Here is a 25382-nt window from a genome sequence, read left to right on the forward strand (position 1 = left end):
GAGTTATGACCAAAGAATGGAACTTCTTTCAAAAGAAGTTTCAAAAGAACTTCTTCAAAAGAAGAGATTTATAAAGGTTCTCATTCATTCACTAAAGATCACACTTAGTATTATAAACTTCTGTCATCTTTAGATCTTCTCTGTCTTTGAGTAATATCTTCCTAAGACTCTAGATTCATTTTCCCAAGGCCATATTATTGTTGAAATATCTAGATATATCACAGCTATTTTTCATTGTGGAGTCATTTATTGGTCCTAGCTGGCAAGACTGCCATACTTTTTCCCTTAGAGGATGAAGGAAGTGGTGATGTTATACAATAGAACCTTTTAAAATCTATTAGAAGGTTTGGAAGACTACAGCAGAAGGCAGGAGTGGGAGGAGGGCATGAGTCAGAGCAATGCCAGGAAAGTTTGTATTTGAGTCTCACCTCTTCTGTGCCTGTGGCTTTGTGACCTTGGAAAAAACACTTTCTATCTTAGAACTTCAGTTCACTGAAGATAATACAATAATAATTCATAGGAGTTTTTGAAATCCCAGAGTGATAATACATGTTAAGTAAGTTTTTCATTACTTTTATTTTTTGGTTTAATGCTACCCTGTCTTCTCTGGGTAATGGTCATTTCTCCAATTGTCAGAACTTATGGCAAAGGAAAGTCTTCCTTCAGGAGTAGTAGTTGAAACAACTTTTAAAGTTTTGTGTTTTTGTTAATCAATCAAACATGGAGGGGCTGGGAGTTGAACCCATGGCCTCATGTATGCTAAGCATGTGCTCTACCACTGAGCTACACCCCCTCCTTCTTTGAAATAATTTTTTTGAATGTAGGCTTTATTATTATCCATGTATGGTGAAGCCAACAGATCAGGAGATGATTGCCATTGAAAAGATAGTTTGTTACTCACAGTTCCCAAGAGGAGGGCACATGCCATGTCACAAAGGGCCACATGGGGAAACACCAGCGTTGGTCAGGAGACAGAAGAAACAAGGAGGAAATATGGGCAAGAGCCTTCATCGTGGCTTTTGTGGGAAGGAACAGTCAAGGCAGGGTAAGCAGGATTGGCTGGTTTGAATAATTTCAGCAGACTCTGGGCCATAGAAGCTGTCGCTGGTTGCCCTGAACATGGCCCTGGTGTTATTAGGGCAAATGGATTTTGTCCCAGAGTGTAAGAGCCTTGTGAGAGTTCAGTAAAGGAGGTGGTATGGGTACAGAATATGGACTTGTTAACTTGCATGTGAAAGAAACTCTAGCAGATGAGTTGTTTACGACCTCTAGAATTGGCTAGCTCTGGGAGGAGCAATCTCTCCAGGGTCAGCAAGGCCCCAGATGTCAAAGCATCAGAAACATACGGTTAATACAATCCTCTCACACTCACCTGTCGTGAGATTTCTCTCCCAACTCACCTAGTTTGGTCATGCTACACAGGAAGGCATACTGTCTTCATCAGACCCTTATTAATACACGTATACCTTGGGTGTGGAGGGATAAGATGGGTACCAAGTGGTGCATTATTAGAGAACAGTTCATTTATTCATATATTCATTCATTCATTTAAATACTTACTAATCAACTACAAGGATGTCAGGCAAAGTTGCCTCCTAAGAGAGAAAATTTGGCCTTGGGTGATGAGCTATAGAACAGGGAAGTTTCAGTTGTAGTGACAACAGGCAGCATGGAAGCCATCAGACTGATTCAGAGAACTTTAGGACAGAGAAAGCTGGATAAAGGAGAAGAGGGTGCTGTGGAGAGGGATGGATGGGAGGCTGGCAGTGGGCTGAGGAGCCCCGGAGTTGGGGAAGAGGAACAACAAAGGGACAGAGTCTACCACAAAAGGGGAGAGGCTCATCATGGACAAACTTTACTTCACAATTGAGCTTGGAACCAGTCCTATTTGTTTCACCTTTCTGGAAGGATCTGGTTTCCTAAGCAAGGAAAATAGAACAGGAAGTGGGATATATCTGACGCATGCTCCTAATTACAGCACTTTTACATACAGAGACCTAAGAATAGAAAAAGAAGGATGTTTAAAACTTCTTTTGAGTTTTGAACCTTTGAAGAAATGGTACTCAAGAAATCAAAGAAACAAATGAAATTTAAAGTCATACCTTTGTAAACAAGCATGAGATTCACCCTCATTCTAATCATTTCCAAGATAGGCCAGGGTGTCATTCTTTTTCTTTCCATTCTGCAACCAGAGGTCATTGTTTCTGTGAGCTTCACAGTGAAATATCTGAGCGACTCTAGGAGCAGAAGGTAAGGGAGAGTGAAGGATGAGGGGGTTAAGCTACATGTATAGGTTCTGAAAAATTGTGTGGAATCCAGACTTTAATGTGTCGTTGTCCAAACAGTTGCACTAAGTCTTAATAGCAGGATTCAATTTCTACATTAGACCTACTAGTCTTAATACAGTAACATGGTTTTAGCCTGGGCTTGAGGAAGAAGAAATAGATGAGATTTGACCTAATTCCAGCTGTAGTGAAGAATTTAAAAATTAACAAATATGTAGTGTTGGACTTACCTGGTGGCACAGTGGTTAAGAATCCTCCTGCCAATGCAGGGGACATGGTTCAAGCCCTGGTCCAGGAAGATCCCACATCCTGGGGAGCAACTAAGCCTGTGCACCACAACCTATGAGCCTGCACTCTAGATCCCGTGAGCCACAACTACGGAGCCCGCGTGCCGCAACTACTGAAGCCCATGCACATCAAGCCTGTGCTCCACAGCAAGAGAAGCCACCTCAGTGAGAAGCCCGCACACCACAACAAAGAGTAGCCCCTGCTCTCCGCTATTAGAGAAAGCCCGCGCGCAGCAATGAAGACCCAACACAGCCAAAAATAAACAAATCAATCAATTAATTAATTTAAAGTGTAGTGTTACAGGTCATGTTTCCCAGAAAGAAGACTCTGAGACTGAATTTCCTTGCAGAAAGTTTATTGGGGGGTGTTCTTAGGACCTGTGAGGAAATGAAGAAAGTAGGATTGGGCAGAAGGAAAAGCTGGGCTGTGATATAGTCACACAATATCCAGATCATCCCATGGGGCTCTTTGGTGCTGAAATGTCCTTGCAGAATTATCCCAAATTGGAGAATGGGGGTGGGGCCTTTATACCCTGATGTTGATCATCTGATGCAAGCCACACACAGGAAAGGGTGTGATTGTGGGCAAGGTGACTCTCCTTAGCAGAGGACAATCTCTGGGTTTGAAGTTAGTGAGTGGGAATTCTGCTGAGAACTGTCATCTGTCAACACACCCAGCAGCTGGGCTGCTATAGTCTGAGTGTTTGTGTGACCCCAGGATTCATATATTAAATTCCAACACCCAATGTGATTAGGTATTAGGAGATGGGCTCTTTGGGAGGTGATTAGGTCAGGAGAGTGGAACCCTTGTGAATGGGATTAGTGCCTTTATAAGAGATCCCAGAGAGTTTCCTTCCCCTTCCACTATGTGAGGATACAATTAGAAGTTTGCCACCCAGAAGAGGACCCTCACTCAACCATATTGGCACCCTGGTCTCAGACTTCCAGCCTCAAGAACCATGAGATATAAATTTCTGTTGTTTATAAGCCACTCAGTCTGTGGTATTTTGTTATTGCAGCCTGAATGGACTCAGACATACGGGAAGAGTGGTTCTGATCTAAAGAAGTTGGGGGTGATCTGCTCACCACAGTATCTTCTTTCAGGCTACCATAATCATTGTACCAATGCTATGCAAAAGAATGAGGAAATAATAAATTTGTTTTATCAAATAAAATATATAGCTACTTCACTGAATTGGGATTGGGGGTGAATGTTTGCTTATGTTATCTTCAGAAGAAGGGTTAGAGCAGGCTTCCAGTGACTTGTTCTCACAGTCATTCACCCATTCATCCTTTCATCAAGCATTTATTGTGTCTCCCATGCAGTGAAGATGTTTCAGGAAACAGACTAGACCCCATATGTTGACTTCACCCCTTCCCATCCCCAGCCATCTGGTTTCCCAGTAGAGGACAAATATGAAGTTAACTGGGAATTTGGTCTGTTGGTTCTCAAACTTGAGAGCTCCCCAGGTGAAACCTAAAATTGGCCCCTGCACACTAAGAGCAAGGAGAGACAGAAGAAAGAGAGCACTCCAGGTCAGTAGGTGGCAGTTTTAATCAGCAAGGGGACTTCATCCAAGGCTTGTTTAGGGTGGCCGAGAGATTAGTAGATCTCTGCACCTGCCCACCAGAATCTTAAAAGTTTATACAGAGCTCTTAACAGGGTTCAGTCATGTATACTGTCCAGATGGCCTCAACAACACGTTACTGTCTCAAGGCCGTGTCCTTGAAATGGCTCCAGCTATGAGAACAGTGGGCAGAACTTACCTTCTAAGGACAGGGGAGTGGGTGAGGAGCCTCCAGGTGCCCAGGTCCAGGTCACAGGTCAATGTCCTCTCAATGACTCCTTCCAACATGGTCTGAATTTCTAATGTACTCAGTAAGTATTCAAATATTTTAAAGATGATGATGATGTATACTCAACAAAGGGAAAGCGAAGACTTGAATAGTAATTTGTGAGCGAGCAAAAACTAACATTAGATTTAATTCTCAATTCTGACCATAATGCTTATTTATACCAACTCAATTTCATAAACACTATCATATCACTTATTAAATATCTTTTCCCTTATGTTCAGAGTCAATGGTGCCTTACCTTCCTGTCTCCACTTCCTGCTCCTCATTCCCTCTGGTATGTTCACTTTCTTGTTAATAATTACCAACCCTGATGTCCATCCTTTATGACTTTCCTACAATTCATGGTCTCTGTCTCTACTTCTCCCTCTATCTTTACCTCTTCCTAGGATGTTGCTCTGGGTGATGACATGGGGGAGATGTTGAGGCAGGTTGAGTTCGTAGGAGGGGATAGCACAAAGGGGCATAGTCAGGGAACGAAGTATCCAGGAGGAAGCAGATACATACTGAACAGTATATTGAAAGTTCTGGCCTGGTCCTGCACTCTCCACTTTTATCACCATGATCATGAGAATCTTACTGGTCCCAGAGGGCACTCCACTGCACTTAGGCAAACAAACATGCCACAGAAAGAAAATGGGAAATAATTACTTGGATTGACTCATTCTGCTCACTGCACCTGCTCTTTTCCCTTCACACCACTAGTAATATACCAGGGCTGGAGAGGGGAAGAGGCTAAGTCAGTCAGTAAGTGGAAATGTTAGGTGTTTGTGGGCAGGCAGGTGGTTTGTGGTAAGGTATTTACATGATTGTGAAATGCAAGAATGGTATTCGCCAATGATGGGATGTTGATTTGTAAGGCAAGGGCTAAAGGGTCAGAGAACTATTGCTGTGTTGGGGCCAGCTAGTATTTGGAAAAGGATGGCAGTCAGTGAGGTTAAGCCTGGATATAATTATGGAAGCTAGACCAGGTCTTAAAATGGCAACTTACTAAGGGTGACAGTTTTAGAATTGTCATCAACTTATGACCCTCTATTTCTCCTTCCACTGTCTCATTTTCCAATTTGCTAAATTACAAAATATTCAAGTTCATCAGCGTTTCCTCAGGGAGAAAGTCGCCATTTTCTAATTGTGTGATTCTGGTGACATTTTAGTATCTTAGCAAAAGCCATTTCCGAAAAGTCACAAACACGATTTTCACATAGTTTTCAAGACATCCGATTTTAAACACAACTTTCTCAAGTTCCAAGAAGAGATAAAATTTTAAGAATAAACTTAAAAGGATTTGGTTGCTAGATAAGTAAAGAATGAATGAGGAAAGCTGTGATAATCATTAAGCAAGATCTTAAAAGGGATGCATTTAGAACAGACCATATAATAGTTACAGCTCTTAGTCACCAAAAATGGAATAGAACCCAAACCACAGCAAAGGCTGTTTCATTTGTGAAGCCAATATTAATTTCTCATGCACCTCCACAAATTCTTGACCATGTTTCAGTTTATCCTTAAATAAACATACTCAAAAATCCAACAAGATAAAAGGTTTCATTTTTTTTCTTCTTATGGAGAGATCGAGCCTTTAAGATCGGATCGAAGTGGTCACAGTTGTATGAAAGGGAAGAAACTCCAAGGGAATAGGAATCTCGTTAAGGAAAAAGTCACCTCTCCAAGCAGCTGTGCCTTCCATCAGAGTTACTCCTCTGCTCAGCTCTTAAAAGACTGTCATGGGTTTTGTTTTTAAGACATCTAGTCTTTTATCATCTGTCACAGTAAAATGATTTTCCACTAGAAGGGTTGGGCATGGATTGTCCACAAAGAAGCATGTGAAAGGATCTGTCTCTTTTAGTGTAGACATGGAAAGTTAAATTTTACGATAACAAAGTCCAAAATAGAAGTGACTCTTAGGAATCCAAACACTCTTTAAAATTAACCTAACATATTGGACAAATTAACCAGAAGCATCTTTTGTGAAAATGAGCATAGGAGCATACGTACCTTCCAGTCTTCCTTTATCAGACACTTTTCTAATTCATATTAATGGGAGGGAATGGTGGGAGAGAGGCCTGCTGTTAGGAAAACTGAGGTGAGAGAAGAGACATTTGGGTCTGAATCTGGACTTGCCCATTAAATTCAGCATGTCATCTTGAGAACATCTCTCGGTCTCCTTTTCCCTGCATGTAAAATGGAGTTCATCGTAACTTTCTATCTCCTCACACGTATACAGTCAGGATAAAATGAGATGAAGAATGGAAAGCATTCTGAGATATAAAAATACACATTGACTTTGGCCCGGACTAAGAAACTCCAGTGAACTAGTCCTGCGCAAACACGCACACACCCTTGTCCAGAGGCACCATAAAAGGCAGCCTCGAATGGCTGAGAAGTAGAGGGGAGAAAACAGGAGAATCCTTAAACGCAGAGTCTATCAATTAATAAAGAGTTGACTCAGAATGTGTGCTCACCTGTGTGCAAGCTGAATTGTTCCCACTTTGGGTTTTCAACCCAGAAGAGCCAAAACGGAAAATCCCCCTTTGTAGGTACTGTCTGGTAACTGTGTGATGTATTGTTTGATCCCATGCTCAGAAGGGGAAGACATCTTACTTCTCTGAGTCCCAGTTTCCGCCACGCAAAATAAGGTGGTGGGAGGGCTTCCCTGGTGGCGCAGTGGTTGAGTGTCCGCCTGCCGATGCAGGGGACACGGGTTCGTGCCCCAGTCCAGGAAGATCCCACATGCCGCGGAGCGGCTGGGCCCGTGAACCATGGCCGCTGAGCCTGCGCGTCCGGAGCCTGTGCTCCACAACGGGAGAGGCCACAACAGTGAGAGGCCCGCATCACCGCAAAAAATAAAATAAAATAAAATAAGGTGGTGGGAAAAGTGATTGTAAGGGTTCCTTGAACTAACATTTTCAGTTTTGAAAATTGAAGGAAAAGGAGGGCAGAACCGACTGACTAACTAGTTCCTGTCCTGGGCGCCAGGACAGACATATTGCCTCCCTATCGTCCCCTCAGAATGAAAATAACTTTGGTTCAGTTCATTCCAGCACAGCCTTAATCTACCACTGGTTTGTAAATCAATCATTAGACTCGACTCAAAAGCAGCTGATACTATTTCTGTCTGAGTCTCAATGCCAAAATTCAATGCCTAGTTTGTTTGGTTTTAATAAATTTATTCCGTGTTGCAAACATTGCGCAAAATGGAAAAAAGTCTAGAGTGGTCTGAGTTCAGGAAGTGAGGGCAGGGCTTCTTTATGAAAAATAAACATCCTCCTCCTTGTTTCCTTTTCACTCTTTTCTCGCAAATCTGCTCGCTCAAAGCCCTTGGAATCCAAGGCTCCAACGTGTGCTTATTGCCTCAGATCCATGTAGGTCGCCTCTGTGAATAATAAAGCCAAGAATATATGAAGTTCCTAAAGGCAGCTGACAGTCATACAAGCTGCACATGACAGAAAAAAAACAAATTACCTGAACCCTAGTAGGATCCTTTATCTTCCTTTTATAAAAGTTGGCACATTAATCCCCGTGAAGGAGACACGTTTTGTCTGAATCTTGCCTTCCATGGTTTTTGGCATTCACTGCCCTTCTAGTGTTAACTAAGGATGTAACCTTTACCACTTCCTGTCCACCACGGTATTCAGACCTATAACTAAATCCAGGATTGAGTCTGTTTTCAGCTCTCTCTCTTCCACCTTTAAGGGTTTTCATTTCCTTTGGGCTCTGCTCCTTTTTGTTTCTCCTCAGGAGATTTTGTGAAGTGCTATTAAAATATAGAAGGAACCACACCCATAGCAGGAACCACACTAATATTAATTCTAGTTCAACAAACACTTGGAAGGGCCTGGTAGGAGGGAGTATAACATGGGGTTAAGCGCACAGCCTCTGGAGGCAGACAGCCTGATTCTACTACTTATTAACGGTGTAATGAAAGCATGAACTTTCTCAAGGTTACTGATTTCTCTGTGCCCCAGTTTCTACAATGTAAAATGGGAATAATAACAGAACTAACTTCCTAGCTGAAGATTAAATGAAATAGCACAAGTTAAGGACTTGACACAGAGCAAGCACTGATTATCATACTTGAGAAATATTCCAGAGTAAGCAGACATCACGCACTTCACAAACTTTCTTTGTTTTTCCTTTCTTTCCCTGGCTTGTGCTATGCACTAGCTGTTCATTTTACCTAAAATGCCCACCGCACCTTCCCTGTTGGTGGCCCCTCATCAAGTCATCAAGGGCCCCAGTCAAATGGGTCTCTCTGGGCTCCCCTAGCACACGGTACAGGCCCTGAATAATACAGCATTGATCACATCCTACTGCCATAATTTATTATATATTATATATATATAATATTTTTTATATATTTCTTATCTATGATATATTATATATATACATCTTTACAAAGCATGTAGCACACACTGAGAACTCAATACATAGTTTTGATCCCTGGGATACATCCCCAAACCTGTTTTCAATAGTTTCTTTCCACCACCATGTCTCTGATGACCTGATAATGTACGAGCATATGACCATGACCATCAGAAGACTCAGAGCTGTCTGGGGCATACAGATTAGCTTGGTTTCTTCCAAGAATAAATTTGCTGGAGTCTATTGGTTTTCTACTCTAAGAAACTGTATGTATGTTCCCCCACCCCCCATAGGAAGGCCACACAAATTAGCAGCCCCAGCTGAACAAATTAACTTTTTGGAATTTAGCTAGTTACCTAAAGAGCCTTTGGAAATTTTTCAGATTAGACCAGGCATTTACTTGTAGAAAAATACATCAGGGAGGTGGGAAGTAGGATTGAAAACTTATTTTTAAAAATAAAAATTTTTTAAATTTTTAAAATAAATAAACTTATTTTTAAAAATAAATAAAAACATAAACTTGTGTTTATGAACAAGTAAAAGGACAAAGAATAGTGAAGGCATAAAAGAAAGAAGAAAACCAAAAAAAAAAAAAAAGAAAGAAACGGAAGTTTTTCTCATTTGAAATGAGGAGGCACAAAATGTGGGTCTCTCTCTCTCTGGCTCCTGTGAAGGCTGGCTCTGGAGATGGCCACAGAAGTTCTAGGAGATGAGGGACATAAACTATGTAATCAAGAATTCAGATTAATCAAGTTGACAAATATTCCAAGACAGCCTGGAGTAGAGGAGAGAACTCAAACCTGAGCTCTGATCTCAGCCTCAACATTTACTGGTTCAACCTCTGAGCAAATTAGCCTTTCTAAACCCAAAATGGAGCTAACATGCGTATCTGGAAGGGTTTTATGAAAATTAGAAATAAAAAAGGTGAAATATCTGGAATATATTTTGGACTTCATAAATAATAGATATTATTTTTCTTAAAAAGTGTATGAAGCGATGTAAGTAAAAAAATGCTACCTAACCCACAATAAGTATATGATGCATTAAATTTAATGAACTAAAACATCTTCAGTAATTATTTCCTGAAAATAGCAATTTTTCAGTAGCAAAAGAAGAGAAAAACTCACTGAAAGTTCTGGGGAAAAGTGGGCAAAATTCTTTAAGACACATAAAAGATGGCAACATCTACCTCCTAAAACAAACATACTACTATGACTTGGCATTTTTATTAGGAAATAGATTTTTACCCAAGTAGATTTTTGCCCACTAGTTCTCAGGCCAATTAAATATTGTATCAATGGTTACACAAGATATAGGACCTGAGCTGGTCCACGGAAAATAGAAAGGATTTAGGTAGGCAAAGGGAGAGGCGAGCAATCCAAAAGAAAGGAGGGGTGTGATGCAAAAGGACCCAGGTGTCTGAGATGATCCTGAGCTTTTAAATGCCCCCATCCTCCCAGCCCCAATAAAAGAAACTCCTACACCCTTGCTTATTCACAACTACATTCTGGACCTTTTTCCATATTCTTGTCTCCTTGCACTAGGTTAGGAGACCTATTACTGATCTCTTAATTTCTGGCCACATTTCCTGTCTACACATCCCTAAACTCTACCCTAGGACCCAAGGTATAATATATTGTCCCTCTGGTTTTACCCCTTGACTTCCTTTCCTTGATAATAATTTGAACTTGGTGTCTTTTTCTGGTCCTTCTAGATGACTGTTCAGCCTGATCCCATGGGGCTATTAGAGCTAAGGTTCTTGCCAAGTCCTTGGTCCCTAGAGAGGGGATGGAAAAAGACAAGATCTTTGTAAATTAATTTGACTGAGGCAGTATTTGGGAAGGTGAGTGGTTGAAAACTTTGGCAAAATTACCAAGTTCTTTCCACGTTGCCTGTCTTATAAAACACTTTGTGTTAGCCAAATTATATTAGCTGTGAAGTCCCATGGCCTACCAAAGGCTAAGTGACAGACTGAAACTTTGGGTCTGAGGTTATGTTGTCACTGAACTATGGTAGCCAAAGTCATCCCCTCCAGATTGGGAAAGGCTTTCTCTTGTCTTCTTAAAGGAGAGTGTAGAAGTAGTTATGGTCATAGTCATGGTTCTTACAACAAACTCAATTATAAGCCATCATTATAAAAGTGATTTAGCAATATTTCCCGTGTGACTTGGTCAAACAACAAATGCATATTGATTGCCTACTCTGAGCAAATCATCCCAGTGAGCTTATTTGGTTTAAATTCACTATATATAACTCAATTTTGTTGAGATTGTGCAATATATTGTTTGGTTTTATTATTATTACTATCATTATTTGGCTTATTATTGTTCCTGGTAAAGGAGTTGAAAAATAGTAAGCAAAAGGAAATCACAGTCGCTTACCCCTAAGGACTCATCCCCTTCATCCATCCCTGAGTACCAAGCCGTTCCTTCTGTGGAGGAAGACAGGTGGGAACCTGTTTAGGAAAAGGTGTATTTTCATTTATTTTGAAAAATAAATGTAACCATTTTATTTGCATGGGCTGATGACCCTCAGATTTGTATTTCCAGTTCAAATCAGACACTGAACACCAACCACTTTCTCTATATTTCTACCTAGATATCACGAAAGCACCTCAACTCACCATATCCATTTTGATTTCTCCCACAAACTATGAACTGCTGTAAATTAGCACCGGTTGTGCAAAGCAGAAGCAAAGGAACCGTCTCTGACACCACACCTTTACCTCTGCATTCATTGTTTCAACATCACCTTCGAAACGACTTTCATATCCCTCTTCCTTTCTTCCTTTTCAACATCGTCTTGGTTTAAGCTCCCATCACTCTAGCACATGGACTACGACAATGGTCCCCCAAATTGATCTCCCTGTGTTAACTCTTACCTCTTTCCTATCTGTTCTCTTCACTGCAGCCAAACTCATTTTTTTTAAACACAATATAATTATATCACTCTTCTCCTTCTTAAACTTTTTCAATGGTTTTCAATTACCTTTAAGGTTCAAAGAAGTTAGATCTTTGGCATTTTCACATGGTCCTGCCTAATTCCCTAACCTGGTCTTATGTCTTTTTTTTTTTTTTTTTCAGTTTTATTGAGGTACGATTGACAAATAAAAATTGTATATATTTAGGTTATACAATATGATTTTTTAAGGTATATAATGTGTGAAGTGATTACGATAGTCAAGTTAATTAACTCACTTATCACCTCACATAGCTACCTTTTGTGTGGTGTGCGTGTGTGTGTGTGTGTGTGTGTGTGTGTGTGTAATGAGAACACTTAAGATCTTGTGCCTTTAAAAACACAAAGCCTGGGCTTCCCTGGTGGCGCAGTGGTTGAGAGTCCGCCTGCCGATTCAGAGGACACGGGTTCGGGCCCCGGTCCGGGAAGATCCCACACGCTGTGGAGCGGCTAGGCCCGTGAGCCATGGCCGCTGAGCCTGCGCATCCGGAGGCTGTGCTCCGCAGCGGGAGAGGCCACACCAGTGAGAGGCCCGCATACCGCAAAAAATAAAAAATAAAAAAACCACAAAGCCTAATTCCACCTTACAACTTATATAGCTATTGTTCCTTGAGCCTGTAAGACTCTTTCTCTTCCTGTTCTTACTACCCCCTTTACATATTTAACTCTTTTTATACCTCAAATTGCAGATCAAATATTCTTCTTCAAGAAATTTTTTCCTAACCCTCTAAACTAAGTCTGGATCCTCTGTCATGTACTTTCTCAACTCACTGTACTTTTCCTTCATAATATATATATATATATATTTTAAATGTGTCTCTCTCTGAGAGAACACATATTATTAGACTTCTTTTTAAAAATCTATTTTAATAGTCTGTATGTTAATTGGTTAGTTTGGCCCATTTACATTAACTAGAATTACCACCTTATTAAGACTATTTTCTACAGCACAAAGCTTTTTACATAACTAAGACTTTCTCACAGTATTTATAATTATTTGTTTATATATCATCCTCTCTATAGACTATAATTTTCTTGAGGACAGATATGAATTCCAATTAATACAGTATCTGCACAGAAAGGCAAATATCATATGATATCGCTTATATGTGGAATCTAAACAAAGGGTACAAACGAACTTATTTACAAAACAGAAGCAGAGTCACGGATGTAGAAAAGCTTATGGTTATGAGGGGATAAGTGGGTGAGGGATAAACTGGGAGATTGGGACTGACATATACACACTACTATCATGTATAAAATAGGTAACTAATAAGAACCTGCTGTATAGCACAGGAAACTCTACTCAATACTCTGTAAGGGCCTATATGGGAAAAGAATCTAAACAAACAAAAAAAAGAGTGGATATACATATAACTGATTCACTTTGCTGTACACCTGAAACTAACACAATATTGTAAATCAACTATACTCCAATAAAAATTTTTTAAAAAAAGTTAACAAGAGAAAATAAAAAAAAAACAGTATCTGGAATAAAGTAAGTAGTAGTTTAAAAGTCTTGTAGAAATCAATTTTCACTGCAAAGTAAAGGAGCTGTTACAGTGGAGGATTACTGGACTAAATGTCAATATTATGACGTAGTATGAGTGTGTTTCATGTTTGGTGATTGCAATCATTGTTGCTTTTCTTGTGGTCATCCATTTACAATGCTTGGTGTCCGTTTATTTATCTCTTGTAAAAATAAAATACAGTGTGTGTGTGTGAAAGAAAAAAGTCTTGTAGAAAAATTAGCAAGTGAATGAATTATCATTATTGTGCTTAGAAACTGCCTTGTCAGTAATATGTTGACTTGTTTTTATAAATTCTATCTAGCAAATAATTATTAAGTGCTTACTACTTGCCAAGCAATGCATCATGTGTTATATTAGAATACAGATATTATGTATGTTAAAATACATAATCTTCACTTTTTAGATACTTATAGTCTAATATAAATGATATATAATCCAATACAAATTATATCTACACTCACATATAAACATGCACACAGAGAACTGTTTGAAGTCAGGTAAAACCCAAGGCATTCAAGCCATGACATCTTTTTGGACAAGTCAGTTGACAGTTCCAAGCGTCCCCATAAGAACTTTGTAAAGATAAACTATATTCTCTTTATCAAGATAATATTTTAGACTATACTTTGTATTTACATGCATTTATTATGGATTTTTATTATAGACTTGCTCAGTTGTTTGCATACTTTTTATCCTAATCCTCTTTGAAGAGTACTAAGAATTGCTTCTTTTGTATGCATATATTCTATTTTTTTAATCAATTTTTGTGCATGTCACTAGTGGGAATTTTTTCTTTAAAGTATCATTTAAGTCCTAGATTAGATAGTTTAAATAATAAGTTATATGCCAGGACCTGTATAAATTTATTTAGATATTCACTGAAATGTTCCAGTATCTTTTCCTTTCTTGAGCTTTTTTTTTTTTCCCAGAACATTCAAAATGCCTGAGGGTTCTTTAACTGCCCTCGTTTGAATAATTAATTCTAATCTTACACCATATGGAAATCAACCCTACAAGCCAGGTTTGCCAAATCTCTTCATGGCAGTCCATGTGGTTGCTTTCTTTTTGTGCAACAGAAAGACACGCTGGCACGAGGAGCAGCGAGTCTGTTTTTTTACTTCTCCTTGAGCACACACAGGAAAAATCTCAGCCAGAGGAACTGTGCCTGGCCCTCGAAGGGGTGAGTTTAGGTACAAAGCACAATATGAAGACCAAATGTAAGGCCAAGAGGTCCAAGTTAAAGTTGCCAACTGACCTCCAATTGTTGCAGGAACATTTTTACTTTTGCACCATTGTCCATTTGATTTATCCCTGGCACCAACATATTAAGTATTTAAGCCCTGCTCTTCTCAGGATTCCACGGTATAGAGAACAGCCCATATCTGTATTTGAGTTATTTCTCGTTCCCAAGAATCTTTGGCTTCAAAATGTGTATCCCCACAAATCCTCCACCTCTGGCTGCTGACCTTGTGAGAAAGTTCATATGTCATCTGAAGACGGAAAGAAAGTACTGAAATTCATTCCAAGAAATACAGCACAACTTCTGGGAAAGGCGAAAATGGCACAAAATTTTCTTCCTTTCAGCTCTTCAGCAAATGTTCAGTGAGCGTAAAAAAAATTGCACGTAGAGAGAGAGGAGATAGCCTTAGTCTCTCTTTTTTGTGAATGAACTTTTTGTATATTACTTCTAGATAAGACATTCACATTTTTCCTTTTCTAACAAAAGTTGTGCTTTGTTTTAAGATAGTTGGCATAGATGAGAGGCTTGTTTTGTTGAATCAGAAAAAAAACAAAGACAAGAAAGAAATGAAACTGTTTAATAAATATTATTCATTTTTTAACTTAATGAAAAAAGTAGTTAATTTAATTATTTAATTAATGATGGCCTTTTGGCCATCTTCCTATATTCTTGTTTTCTGTCCATTGAAATTCTTTTTTATATATAAATTGATTGATTGATTGATTTTTTTTTTTTTTTTTTGGCTGTGTTGAGTCTTCGTTGCTGCACATGGGCTTTCTCTAGTTGCGAGTGAGGGCTACTCTTCGTTGTGGTGTGCGGGCTTCTCATTGCGGTGGCTTCTCTTGTTGCAGAGCACAGGCTCAAAGCATGTGAGCTTCAGTAGTTGTGGCCCACGGGCTCATTAGTTGTGGTTCATGGGTTCTAGGGCACAGGCTCAGTAGTTGTGGCGCACAGGCTTAGTTGCTCTGCAGCATGCGGCATCTTCCCAGACCAGGCTCAAACCCATGTCCCCTGCTTTGGCAGGCGGATTGTCAACCACTGAGCCACCAGGGAAGCCCCACTGAAATTCTTATATCTGTAATCTGCAAACGTTTGGTGCTGTACATGGAGTCAGTTTCTTTCTATGACCTCAACTTGTATATACAGGTTCACTCCAGCAGATCCATGTGTAAAAACCTACACGGAAAGAAAAACCCGCAAGGGGAAAATTTACATCCCACACACAGTAAGGGAACATTTCTTGTTTTACTCTTCCAGAGGAATTCTTGCTACTCAAGTGATTTTCTTTGAAGAGAAAGGACAGTTTTTCCTGTACTTACACTATAATTTGATTTTACAATGTTATCATCTGAAAATTTTTCAGGAACATTGCTATTTCACAAAGTGGATAATCAGCTAATTTAATAGTTGGATTACCATATAAGCCAAAGGCAGAAAAAATACGAGTGAAATAGTATTTTTCCCTTTTTTGAGCATACTTATAATTATTTTGTGTTTCAGATTATAGCAATTTCCTATCTTTGCAAGGAATTAAATTTATCCTTCAACTAAACAGCAGAGATATATTTAGTGTGTGTTATGATAGACTGCGGGAGCAGATTGTTAAGGGTAACTTCACTGAGCTCTTACAGTTTTCAAGCACTGAACAAGGTTTGCAGGTAAGACAATGTGTATGGGACTAGGGCTACAAAGATGAATAGAATACAAGCCCTGACTTCCCTTTGAGGAGCTTAAAATTCATTGTCATGTAAACAGACAATTTCAGTATTTTGCAGTGAAACCGGGTGTGATTTATGAAAGGGTGTCCTAGGGTTACTATGAGGACACATCAGAGGCATTTAACTCAATATGTGAATTCAACAAGAGAATCTTTTCCTTCTTTCAGCAAGAAAGAATCCAGTCTTTCCAGAGATGACAGTTTCCTAGATAGTCAGTTGGACCCTGGTGGATAAATGTGCCTGGGGTGAGAAGGGGAAGAGACCTGTGATTGTACCATCAATAGCTGAGGAAAGGGTGTGTGGCACATACGGAGAACAGAGATGCCTGTAATTCAGAGAGGAAGAAGGTGTGCACTACTAAAGAAATAAAACAGAATGCTAAGGGAGTGTTTAGGGAAGGAGAGATAACCTAGTTGGGAAGCTTACTTATGTAATACATAGCGAAGCAGGTGGTATTTGAGATAAGCCTTAAAAGATGCCCAAGGTTGCAATAGACAGAGACAGGAATGCAGAAAAAGAGATTGTGCAATTAAATGAGCAAAGATGTGATGACAAACACTGAAGGACATCTTAGAACAAGTTGTTCAGTTTGGCTAGAGAACTGGTTACATTCAGAGGAAAAGTGAAAGAAAAGAATGGGACAGACAGCTGGGAATATAAGGAAGGGAACTAACATTTAATGAGCAACTACTATATTACAGACACTTACTGGGTAGTTTACAAGGATTATCTCATTAAATCTTTACAACACTTTATGTAACAATTGTCATCCTTCACATGCTACAGTGAGGAAATGACTTATCCAGGGTCACATCACTAATTAGCAAGAATAATAAGAACTACTTTCATGGAACATTTACCATATGCCAACACTGTGCCTGCTAGATGCTCACATGCATTATCTTATTTAATCCTCACTACAACTTTATAAACTATTTTCCATCAGCACCCCCATTTTTTTTCAGATAAAGAAAATGAGAATCAGAGAAATGGCAGAGATCACTAAGTGACAGAGCAGAATTCAAATTCAGTCCTGCTGACTACAAAGCGCATGCTCTTTTCCACTATCTCCTATGTCACCAGAGAATTGGGGATATAAAAGGGATAGGCTACTGACTCAATTCAAGCACTGGGCAGCTGTTGATGTTAGAAAGATGAATAAGATCCAGTGGCTAGGGCTTCCCTGGTGGCACAGTGGTTGGGAGTCTGCCTGCTGATGCAGGGGTCACGGGTTCGTGCCCCGGTCCGGGAGGATCCCACATGCCGCGGAGCGGCTGGGCCCGTGAGCCATGGTCGCTGAGCCTGAGCATCCGGAGCCCGTGCTCCACAACGGGAGAGGCCACAACAGTGAGAGGCCCGCGTACCACAAAAAAAAAAAAAAAAAAAAAAAGATCCAGTGGCTAAGGTCATGGAAGCAACCTAAATGCCCATCGACAGATGAATGGATAAAGAAGATGTGGTACATATATACAATGGAATATTACTCAGCCATGAAAAGGAATGAAATTGGATCATTTGTAGAGACGTGGATGGACCTAGAGACTGTCATACAGAGTGAAGTCAGTCAGAAAGAGAAAAACAAATATCGTAGATTAACACATATATGTGAGATCTAGAAAAATGGTATAGATGAACTGGTTTGCAAGGCAGAAATAGAGACACAGATGTAGAGAACAAATGTATGGACACCAAGGAGGGAAAGTTGGTGGTGGGGGGGATGAATTGGGAGATTGGGATTGACATATATACACTAATATGTATAAAGTATATAACTAATAAGAACCTGCTGTATAAAAAATAAATTAAAAAAAATAAAAAGATCCAGCGGGTAACCTCAAAAACCTCACAGTCTGGTGAGAGAGCAAGTGTTCACGCCAGACTCTCCTCCTTACTCATCCCGGTCCCCACCCCATATCCATTTCTCCTGCCCTTCTGTTGCTCTCTCAAAACAAAACAAAACCAAAAATTACATCTTGTTCCCTTTAGTTTCTCTTCCCTTCCTTTTGATCCCATTCTTACTTGCACCCATTTATCTCCTACCAAAAGCCAGAGAAAGCACTCCAGTGAAAAATCCCTTCATCCCCTCAACAAAATAAAAATCTCTTTTAAAATTTCATAGTGGCCAGAAAAAAATAATGTAAGATTACAAGAAAGACAGGAAACAGGGAGAATGATAAATTGGAAAAATCAGAGTCAGGGATGATGCCACCAAGATTCAGACAAGCACTGGTTACAGGACTGTTTAAGTGAACAGCAGTGGGCAGGCTAAATTACATTTCCACAGGTCATCCCAACCCACATTTCACTGCAGCATTTTCCATCACAATTCTATCATGGAGGAGTCAGATGTGGAAACAATCTCTTATTTCACAGCCTGTTCACTTCTTACCTTGACCAGCAGACGTGTTCTGCACTATACTCTCCCTACTACTAACCTGGAAATTTTTCCTTTCTGTCCTCTTCCAACTTTTTCTGAATTTCATCCTATTTCCAGGGTTTGCAGTGACTAGATGATGAAACAAAGGAGAGGAACTGTAGAGTTTCAGATCTCTGCCATGAGATTTTTCTCCACCGACCAAACCCCGGCTAAAAAGATTGCTTTCTTTTGTCCCAAGGATTTCAAAGCATATCAGTGTCCATCTTGAATGAATGAAGTTATTTGACAGCACTGGGAAATGACAGCAGAGAGGGCCAGCTGGGAGGTGGTGATTTGAGTGAAATTTTTGCAAGGCATCTTGCTAGTGGTTTTCAAGCTCAAGGGTGGACACCCAAACACCAGTCAGCCCTGGAAGAACCACTTTCAAAATAGCATTAAGAACACAGTGTTCCTTCAAACCCTGGATTATATAATTATTTCTCTATCTTGTTTATCTATTCCAAGGATGAAATAATCTAGAAGCACACAATTATAGCAGTCTATTTCAATACATGTTTAGAAAGAGAAGTAAACGATTTTTTCAAAAGTCACATAGGCATTGCATGGCAGCGTCAGAAATAAATTGAGCTCTTTCAGCTTCCAATTTAGTTCCCATTGGACGAGACCTTGCTGATTCAATCACTCCCACTTTCTGTCTACTCTCCTCTGCTTTGGTCATTCTTAACAATCTATTCCTTGACTATTGGGGGAAAACCAAAATAACACTAAACCAATGGAGTTAAACCTATCTTTCTGGAAATAACATTGTGTGTGTGTGTGTGTGTGTGTGTGTGTGTGTGTGTGTGTGTACTCCATGACATTACATGCCAGTGATTAATGGAGGTGCTCTACACGTGTTGTCCTATTTAATCCATCCAACAGTCCTGTGAGTCAAGTTTTATAAGGCCCGAAAAGATAGGAGACGCAGAACCTGTTCTCTATTTTGCTTTGAGTTGAAGGAGCATCTTGTAAATTAAGCCCAGATTTCCAGTTTTGCTTGGGGTCTAACTAACTGTAGAAGTTGCCTTTGTAGACACCATGGAGCCTGTATTCTTATACCAAACCAGATGACAGTCAGCAAACATGAGTGTTCATAGACTGGGATGAGACTTGGTGATTCCTGAAGTGAGACTTGGTGATTCCTGAAGTGAGATGAAAGGTTTTAGGAAGCAACATATTTGAGTTGGAGCTTGTTTGGACAAGACAGTTTAGTGTGCAGAGTGCTGGATAAAGAAATGAGGGACTTAGGTTCCAATACCTAATGCATCCCTTTCTCTGATTTTATAAGTCATTTAACTATCTGGGATTAAGTGGCAATATGCAAATCCTTAATTTCTATTGTCTTTTTTTTTTTTTTTTTGCAGTACGCGGGCATCTCACTGTTGTGGCCTCTCCCGTTGCGGAGCACAGGCTCCGGACGCGCAGGCTCAGCGGCCATGGCTCACAGGCCCAGCCGCTCTGCGGCATGTGGGATCTTCCCGGACCGGGGCACAAACCCGTGTCCCCTGCATAGGCAGGCGGACTCTCAACCACTGCGCCACCAGGGAAGCCCTCTATTGTCATATTTTAAAGGACATTGAATAAATCATTATGTTAAGTATGTATATCTTTGTTTAATTTTATCTTTAGCTCTGAAACTGGGAACTCAAGGATCCCTGTAGACACAATCACAGAATTATTTAAGTAAGTATCAGAACATTAGGGAATACTGTATGATTGTATCAGTGGTTAAAATCATATTCTTCTAAATCAAACAGCCCTGTGTTTGAATCCCATCTTTGCCATTTAATTGCTGTGTGACCTTGGATTAAATATGTAACCTCTGAGGCTTCCCTGGTGGCGCAGTGGTTGAGAATCTGCCTGCCAATGCAGGCGACACGGGTTCGAGCCCTGGTCTGGGAAGATCCCACATGCCGTGGAGCAACTAGGCCTGTGAGCCACAACTACTGAGCCTGTGCGTCTGGAGCTTGTGCTCCGCAACAAGAGAGGCCGTGACAGTAAGAGACCCATGCACCGCGATGAAGAGTGGCCCCTGCTCGCCACAACTAGAGAAAACCCTCGCACAGAAACGAAAACCCAACACAGCCAAAAATAAAGAAAGAAGCTTTCATTAAAAAAAAATATATATATATATATATATGTAACCTCTTAGAGCCTTAAGTTTCTCATATATAATATGTGAATAATTATACTCAGTATGTAGGATTATTATGAGAAGTAAAGAACACAGTGAATAAAAAGTGATTATCACAGTACTTAGTATGTAGCAAAGACGATGTATGATATATCAATATTACTTGGATAGTTGTATAATTTTATTTGATATCTGTTATCATATTTTTTAAAATGAAGCTTTTAATAGAAAAGAAAAGGGTAGAGGAAATCATCTATACAGGAAGAATAGAAAAATTACAGCTGTTCTGAACCAAGAGCTCAGCTAACCTCCAGACTTCGCCTTTCCCCAGAAGTTTGTGCCCCGACTTCCCTAGATGCTCTCCCAAACTTGAGTTCAACAAAGATTGATTTTCATTTAGTTCAGCTAAGACAAATTAAGAAAAAGACAGGGATTTGATGGATGGGAAGCTATGTGGATTAATAAATCTGAGATGTAGAATCCATGCAAGGGGCTTCCCTTAGAACAGAGCTAAGAAGGCGGCACTGTCTCATGAAATTGGCTAGGTGTTTCTCAGTTCATTGCCTTTTGATGTCCTAGAAAGTGATTTCTGTTTTTTATCTTCAGAGATGTTGCTTCCTAACTCTTCTTTGCCTTTTTCCCTTTACTGGCAAGAGAAAGGGTTTTAGAGCTGCCAGTAAAAGAATAATATGAACTCATAAAACCAACATTTTGTAAATAAAGCTGAATCTCATGGAACTGAAAGAAAAAAATCTAACAGGAGCCAAGAAAATTTCTCAAAAAGACAACATGCCTAGTAGCAGTCTGAAAAAGACTTAGAGAAAGGATAAGAAAGGACAGAGAGCAGAAGATGTGGAATTGGTGGGGATATATATTAGCTTCATTATTACTATACCATTATTTTAGTCACAGAAATACTATAGAAAAGGGATAACTCTTTTGGTGTATGTTCCAGGACATACCATTCTGAGAAGCTTCTCCCCACAGTAATTCCTGGCAGCTCTGTCAACCTTCCTCCTCCTTCATTCTCTCCCTGAAGTCTGAGCTTCTCATCAGTGTTTTTTGCAATGTTCTGCAAACAAAAGTACTGCTGAGTGCCCATAAAAATGTCGCTCCAAAGCCACCCGCCCCGTAGCGGAGAGGTCACGGCGTGAGGCCACGTCCACAATCGCCGCGAGGTCGGGGCGCCGGGCTGCACCACGGCCTACAGCCAGCAGGAAGGGAAGGATCGAAGCATATTTGTAACCAGAGAAGACCATGAAACTCCAAGGAACGCGGAGCTGGCGGCCGACGACCCCAATGATCCGTACGAGGAGCACAGACGGATGCTGCCCCACGGAGACAACATCAGCTGGAACTGCCCGTGCCTTGGGGGGATGGCCAGAGGCCCGCGTGGGGAACAGTTCAAGGTGGGCTTTTCCTGCTTCCACTGCAGCAGAGGATGTCAAGGGGTCGGACTGTGTAGACCAACTCCGCGCAGGAGCACATGCAGAAGTACCCGGACCTCTATCCCCAGGAGAAAGAGGAGAAGCCAGCGGATCGATTAGAGGAAACAGCTGCCTCTGAGGCCACCGTAACCAAAGAAGAGGAGGGGTCCAGCTAATGAGGGCCCGGGGCGCTGGGCTCCGGCCTCCTTCAGAGCGTGTGAACATCTCCAAGGAAGTGTCCCTGCCTCTGTTGTGCTGTGCACTGTAATGGACAAAATAACTTATTGTGCTGATCAGGGGTCTTGGCCCCTTGACATATACACTGAAAAACGGGTTGTAAGAATGTGCGTCTCGCATGAACCTATCAGCAAATGCAGCTGCCGCTTTTGAATTCTCTTCTCAGATTGTCCTGAATTTTGCCGCTTTGAAATAATGTGCTGAATAAACTCAGCAACCAATAATCATTATCTGGGAGTGTCTTGTGAGTGAGCGGACTTATTCTGATTCATTGTATCCCTTTTAGTAGATTTGATCGCTAGTTGGAAAGTGAAATGGAAACAAAACATCTTCCTTTAAAAATACTGGAGTCGGGCCATTCCTTGTAGAAGAGGCAGGCAGATCAGACCTTGAGGATTTGACGAAGCGCTATGCTTCATTTCTGATATATTTTGGTTTCCAGTTTGCATTGAGCTCCAGGTTTTCTACATTTGGAAAACAGAGCTTTGGACCCTCTGAGTGACTCCTTTGTAAGTGAAGAGAAAGGCTGTTTTTTTTTTTCTGTTCTTGTTATTCCAAAAGCCCTGGTTTGGGGTCTGTGTTCACACTGGCTCTGTCTCAGCCTGTTCAGATGCAATGTTCTTGAGAGGTGGGGACCTAATCATTACCAAAGTAGCACCCAAGAGAGGAAACGGTGTCAATTAAAAGGAAAATGTGATTTTTACCTGAAGAAAAAAAATGTCAGTCCAATGAGAAAACACATCACTTGGTCTTCTCTAGGGCCAGCTGGTTGCCTAAACAAATGTCTATAGAGGAAGGGCCACTGATTAAATTTGTGATCTAAGAACACTCTTTATTCATGAGAGTAGGATCTATATCTGCATTTTTCTCCACTATATTTCCAGCTTTGTGTTGGCACATAGTAAATGCTCAATAAATTTGTAAGACGGATTCATGGATGGATGGATGATGGATGACTAAAAACATGAGGCTACTTCTGGCTCTGAAAGGTGTGGCCATGATTTGCTTTTCCTCCTGAGACAGGTGGAATAGGAGATCTTGTATTCCTCTATAGCTTCCGTTGCCTGGGTTATACCATACTGCCCATCTCACATGAGGAAATTCCTGTATAAGCTAAAAAAAAACCTGGTAATCATATCACTGTCTCTCTCATATCTTTGTTGTCAGTTCTGGGAGTGTCTTCAAATATTCTCTTCACGAAAGAATACTTTTCTTGGACTTCCCTGGTGGCACAGTGGTTAAGAATCCACCTGCCAATGCAAGGGGACATGGGTTTGAGCCCTGATCTGGGCAGATCCCACATGCCACGGAGCAACTAAGACTATGAGCCACAACTACTGAGCCCGTGTGCCACAACTGCTGAAGCCTGAGCGCCTAGAGCCTGTGCTCCACAACAAGAGAAGCCACCCAATGAGAAGCCCATGCACCGCAATGAAGAGCAACGTCCTCTCGTCACAACTAGAGAAAGCCTGCGCGCAACAATGAAGAGCCAACACAGCCACAAATTAATTAATTAATTAATTAATTAATTTTTTAAAAAGAATACTTTTCTTGAGTAGTAAGGGGGAAATATCTATATAAATGTTTCTCATAATTACCTAAAATCCAAATGTAAGTTAAAGCTTCATGTGATCTAGTCTTTACAAGATATACAAATTTTAAAAATACAAAAACGATTTCAAAATTTTTTGGCTATTCTCAAACAATCTTTTACTATCTAAAACAATACAATCCATAACTAAAGCCATTCTGACTTGTCTTTTCCCATGTCTTACTCTCAATGTCTCACATCCTACAGCTGCCTGAAAGCTTTTCTGTCCACAGCTCAAATCTCTACCTAAAACTCCCCCATCCAACAAACCAAGTCTACAGAGCTCTTCCCATTTCTCTCCCTCCACTTTTTATCTACCACCATTTTTTCTCTCTCTCTTCTCTCTGATTAGTTGATCTTGGCCTTTTTTGACACAAAGGACCCATCGAGAGATTCCCTGCTAATGCAGGGGTTAGGAATACACCTGCCAATGCAGGGGACAGGGGACCACGAGCCCTGGTCCGGAAGATCCAACATGTCATAGAGCAACTAAGCCCACATGCAACAGCTACTGAGCCTGAGATCTAGAGCCCACGTGCCACAACTACTGGCCCTGCATGCCACAACTACTGAAGCCCATGTGCCTAGAGCCCATGCTCCACAACAAGAGAAGACACCGCAATGAGAAGCCCACGCACCACAAGGAAGAGTAGTCCCTCCTCAACGCAACTAAAGAAAGCCTGCGTGCAGAAATGAAGACCCATTGCAGCCAAAGAAAAAAGGACCCATCGGGTTAGTTCAACTCTTCTTCATAAGAATACATGGCTGAGAGAGCCCGAAGGAAGTGCAAATCACATACAGTTTGACAAAACATGCTGTGTGGCTGACAGGGTCTTGGTGCTCCGGCCGGGTGTCAGGCCTGAGCCTCGTAGGTGGGAGAGCCGAGTTGAGGACACTGGTCCACCAGAGACCTCCCAGCCCCTTGTAATATAAAACAGCAAAAGCTCTCCAAGAGATCTCCATCTCAATGCTAAGACCCAGCTCCACTCAATGACCAGCAGGTTCCAGTGCTGGACATCCCATGCCAAGCAACTAGCAAGACAGGAACACAACCCCAGCCATCAGCAGAGAGGCTGCCTAAAATCATAATAGTTCACAGACACCCAAAACACAGCACCAAATGCAGTCCTGCCCACCAGAAAGACAAGATCCAGCCTCATCCACCAGAACACAAGCACCAGTCTCCTCCACCAGGAAGGCTACACAACACACTGAACCAACCTTACCCCCTGGGGGCAGACACCAAAAACAACAGGAAGTACGAACGTGCAGCCTGCGAAAAAGAGACCACAAATGCAGTAAGTTAAGCAAAATGAGAAGACAGAGGAATACACAGCAGAT

General features: G+C 40.8%; 1 pseudogene across 1 annotated transcript; it reads left to right on the plus strand.

The window, feature by feature from the left end:
- The first annotated feature begins 943 nt into the window (after window positions 1-943).
- Window positions 944-22389, plus strand: LOC307194428 (mitochondrial intermembrane space import and assembly protein 40-like; annotated as a pseudogene). The gene is made up of 4 exons: window positions 944-1045; window positions 3961-4042; window positions 16019-16176; window positions 21965-22389. The product of its transcript is annotated as a mitochondrial intermembrane space import and assembly protein 40-like (transcript).
- The last annotated feature ends 2993 nt before the right edge of the window (window positions 22390-25382 follow it).

Source organism: Stenella coeruleoalba (assembly GCF_951394435.1).
Source record: "Stenella coeruleoalba genome assembly, chromosome: 11".
Classification (NCBI taxonomy): Eukaryota; Metazoa; Chordata; class Mammalia; order Artiodactyla; family Delphinidae; genus Stenella; species Stenella coeruleoalba.